At 43.5% G+C, this 5,000-nt stretch overlaps 1 protein-coding gene across 1 annotated transcript in view; it reads left to right on the top strand.

The window, feature by feature from the left end:
- The window catches only part of cntn5 (contactin 5), a 125,546-nt gene that overhangs the window by 119,486 nt on the left and 1,060 nt on the right, over positions 1–5,000 (top strand). The window lies entirely within an intron of this gene.

The raw sequence follows: 5,000 nt of genomic DNA, 5'->3' as shown, positions 1-5,000 counted from the left end.
ACAAACCGGCATCAGGAACAGGCTGAGGGCCCGCACACACCGCGTTCCCTTACCCAGTATCCTGTTAGCCAACGTTCAGTCACTGGAAAACAAGCTTGACGACCTCAGGGCAAGGGTCAAGTTCCAGAGGGACCTTCAGGACTGCAAACTTCTCTGCTTCACTGAGACATCGTGAACCCAGCGGTACCGGACCAGGCCATCCAGCCGACCGAGTTTTTCTCGGTTTACCACGTGGACAGAAAAATGGAGTCAGGGAAGTCAAGGGGGGGTCACAATTGGCTCATTGTGGTGGGAGACTTTAACCTCAAGCACGCACTACCGAACTTTTAGCAGCACATCACCTGCCCCCACCAGGGGCGAAAGGACACTGGACCACTGCTACACACCATTTAAGAACAGCTACAAGGCACAATCACAGGAGGCCCCAATAGCTGCAGGGCATTACTCCAGCCGCTCTGGGTCGGCCAGAGACCTGTCTTGAGAGACTGGTTCCCTTAAGAGACTACCTGACATCCTGGAAAAGCCTGCCAGACGTGTCTCAGTGGGTCCTGTGCACTTTAGAGAAGGGCTACTTGATTCAACAGACTACCTGATCCGAACAGGCTCTGGTCCTTGAACAAGAAGTACTCACTCTCTCAAAGAAGGAGGCCATCAACGTGGTCCCTCCTTTAGACAGAGAGTCTGGGTTCTACAGCCAGTACTTTGTGGTTCCCAAGATTGATAGGGGGTTGCATCCGATCCTAGATCTACACTCTCCTAGATCCTAGATCTACACTCTCCTAGATCCTAGATCTATGAGGCTCAGTTCATGATGCTCACCCTCAAGCAGGTTGTCTCTTTTAGACCAGGTCAGAGGACTGGTTTGTCATGATACACCTAAAGGACACATACTTGTGCATATTCATCCTTCTGGCTTACAGGAAGTTCATAAGGTTTGCTTATAGGGGCAAAGCGTACCAGTATCAGGTCCTTCCGTTCGGCCTTGCGCTCTCACCACGCACCTTCACAAAGTGTGAATGTGGCTCTGAACTATATTTACAATATAGAAGGGAAACCCACTCGGCACCATCAAGGTCTCGCAATGAGCCCTTCGAGCCTTAGATCTGAGGAAAGAACCTGCTGTTGCATGACTCTAATCACGGGGTGGGGAGCGGTCATGAGTGGTCACTTGGCACATGAACTGCCTGGAGATGCTGGCCATGCTTCTGGCGCTAAAGCACTTTCTCCCAGACCTGAAGGACCACTATGTGTTGATCTCTAGTTGATTTCTGATTCCATGTGGTGGGAATTTGAAAAACACAAATAGAATGTTTTTAGAGAAATAAATTACAAATAATAACAAACCTCACTGAGGAGAGCAAATAATGAAAATGACCAAGAAACACCTCCAGGTGACAGGAGAAGGCACTGGGTAAGGAACTGTACCAAGCTGTTTACTGACCCAGAGGACTGAGATTAAATGCTGAATGAGCTTCCTGAACCGAGAAAAGCACAAACAGATATAATGAACTTTGATGTAAATCTTCAGGAACTGTCCAGTAGTTATCTCCTGGAGAAGGATGTCCTCCAAGCATAAATGAACTTCCAGCAGAATTTTACAAATATCGCTGGTAATCATAAAGACCAGATCTACCAGGGATTTCAGATGACTTCCTTCCAGATTATAAAATTCAATCATCAGAGAGACTGAAAGATCACACGAATCATCTCTGTGTTACTGGACACATGATGGCACCCAACTACCTGCCATTGAGTACCTTCACCACAGCAGATGTCTGCATAGAGCTCACAACATTATCAAGGACTCTTCACATCCCAGTCACAAACTGTTTAACCTCCTTCCATCACGAAGGAGATACAGGAACTTGCGCACCAGAACCAGCAGGTTCAGGGACAGCTTTTTTCCATCCACCATCACCATCACTATTACCATTACCATCACACTACTGAACTCTACACTACACCGCTAAATCACCACAAAACAAACACAAAACAAAACACTGTATATAACCTCTGTACTATACATGTACATATTACATAGTATATCTTTTACTCCTCATTACATCTGCACTATTTTTATCTGTGTATACTTATATCATTACTGTACATGCTGCCCAACATTTCATTCATTTGTGTATATAACCTGTGTGTGTATATATAGTAGACTGTTTATTCGACTTGTACTCTAAATTGATGTCCACGCGTCTCTGCACTGTTACTGCCTTTGTATTTATTTACTTTACATATGTTTACATATGTTCTATGTATGATCTATGTTTACATATAGGGGGAGTGGTGGCTTCAGCGGTTAAGGCGCTGGGTTGCCGATCGGAAGGTCTGGGGTTCAAGCCCCGGTATCGCCGAGCTGCCACTCTTGGGCCCTTGAGCAAGGCCCTTAACCCTCTATGCTCCGGGGGTCCCTTACGAGGGAAATATCAAGGTCCGTGACGTCGGAGTGACGTGGGGCCGCCTTCCCGTGGGTTCACCACCTGCAGGAGGGACCGTAAGGGACGGTGCTGTGAGGATTGGGGAGCAGTCGAAGGCTTAGACTGCTGCCCCCGCGACCCGAATTACGGATAAGCGGGAGAAAATGAATGAATGAATGTTTACATATTATCACTATAACTTGCTGTAAATATGCCATATATTTATTTGCACTTTTGCACGACTGCTACATTTTGCACTTCTGGTAGATGCCAAACTGCATTTCGTTGCTATGTACCTGTACTATGCAATGACAATAAAGTTCTATCTATCTATCTATCTATCTATCTATCTATCTATCTATCTATCTATCTATCTATCTATCTATCTATCTATCTATCTATCTATCTATCTATCTATCTATCTATCTATCTAAAGAAAAGAGGTTTCTTTAGATGAAGAGGTTCCCTTTTGAATCTGTTTTCTCTCAAGGTTTCTTTCTCATACTATCTCAGGCAGTTTTTCTCTCAACACCATTAACACTGACTCACTCATTAGAGATAAACTTACAATAAACCATTTACTAAAAATTAGTAATAAATATAACAAATAAAAATTACATTTGTAATTTAATCCTTTCTGTAAAGGTTGAGTGAGGACTCCTTTCAGAATGCAGTGAGGGTCAGGAAGGAACATCATGCATGTCTTCTCAGTATGTGGACTACAGGAGGAGGTGATAAAGACAGCTTATGCAGATAATGTAGTGGTCTTCATTAGGAACCAGGAAGGTGTTTCTGAATCAAAGAACATCCTCTGTTTGAGTGAACTTGAGCAAGTGTGAAAGTTTTTTTGGAGAATATTGCTGAAGAAAAATACTTCTCAAACTAGCAGAAAAAAAAACCTCTAAAGGCATCCAAACCTTATTATTTTTTTAAGATGACCTGAAACATTGGGAAAGGTGAAGAATGGGAAAAGGTTTGAATTTTTCTAAGTAGACTTGGGTCCTGCTCCATCTGTCCTATAGGAAGAAGGTACTGAAGGCTGCTGGAAAAGGTGTCTGCCCGATTGTTCAAATGGAAATTGCTATTACCCCATTTGTCCTACAGAGGAAGAGTTCTGGTAGTAAACAATCTGGCTGCCTCAACATTGTGGCATAGGACCACTGTGATTGAACCACCAGAAAAACTGACCAAGAACAAACAAAGGTTTGTTCAAACATTTGTAAACTTCTTTTGGAGTAGACAACACTGGACACATGCAGCAGCCCTGTACCAACAATTACAGGAAGGTGGGCAAGGACTGGTGGATGTGAGGAGCAGAATCAATGCATTCAGAATACAAGCTGCACAGAGGCTTCTATACAGCAAAGACGTGGTGTGGGAAAAGACTAAAAAAAAAAAAGAAAACATTATTATGAGGCGAGCAGGTAACCTTAACCTCGACAAACACCTGTTCCTAATGGATCTCCTTTTTACAAATCCATGCTACACACCTGGAAGAAGATGGTAAGAGTTGAGAGAAATAGGAACACATCAGAACGTTGGGCACCCGAAGAACTCTACAGCTCATAACCAAGCAGTCACAGGACCTTCATCAAAGAGCACCACAGACACACACACAGGACATGGAGAACGACACTGAGTTTCCAGGGCCGAAAATCTTTCCAGCCATACGAGAGGGTGAAGAAGCAGAAGCCTCAGTGTAGCAAACTCACTGGTTGTGCACTGAAAGAAAGAGAGAGAGAGGCACCCGTCGTGTTTCCTTGCAGACCGGCACGCCTTTCTTAACGTCTACCTGAGTGCATTTGCTGACCAGCACATCTTTTCTCCGACGCCCGCCCGAGCTCAGTCACCATTAGGCGACCCCTGTAGAGAAGCGTACTGCTTGCCTGCATTGAAGGATCATTCACGGGGCAAAAGCTACAGATGGACATGTGGCCTACCTCAATCCAGCAGTGAAGGTGGACTGCAGGTTCTGTGGGAAAAAAGAGCACTTGGATCATCTGCTCTTAAAATGCAGAAGATTACATGGTCTTTTTACATTGATTAAGTGCTGGTTCCAAAAACTTGATGAAGTTCGGTGAGAAGGTTTTTATCGGGGCACTGAAATACACATTCTCAGAAAGGAGAAGATTGTGTCTATGAAACTATTTAACAGGAACAGCAAAACCTGCAGTGTGGATATCACGCAAGAACAAACGCTGGCAGTGAGAAACTCCAGATCCTGAAACGATGTGCAACAGACTCAGAGCAGAAGAACTGAAAACTGATTTTGCTTTTTATGAGTTGACCAGTGACCTCCAGGATTTCTGTGATCTGTGCTTTGGAAATGAGACTCTGAAAAAGTTCATGATCACCAACTTCTTTTTAATTTCTGGAGCAGCTCCCTTTAAACTTTATGTATTTATGAGAACAAATTTATTTTAATAGATAAAATGTATGTACTGTAGATCTTTTTGTTTGTACATCTATACACATGTATTTATTTATTTATTCACCTGCTTTTTACTGAAATATTTCTACAGGGGAAAAAGTCATGCAAAATTTGAAACTCTCTCTCTCTCTCTCTCTCTCTCT

Source organism: Silurus aristotelis, assembly GCF_946808225.1.
Source record: "Silurus aristotelis genome assembly, chromosome: 10".
NCBI classification, from domain to species: domain Eukaryota; kingdom Metazoa; phylum Chordata; class Actinopteri; order Siluriformes; family Siluridae; genus Silurus; species Silurus aristotelis.
Note: the sequence above shows the minus strand (reverse complement) of the source record. Positions and strands in the feature narration are given on the sequence as shown.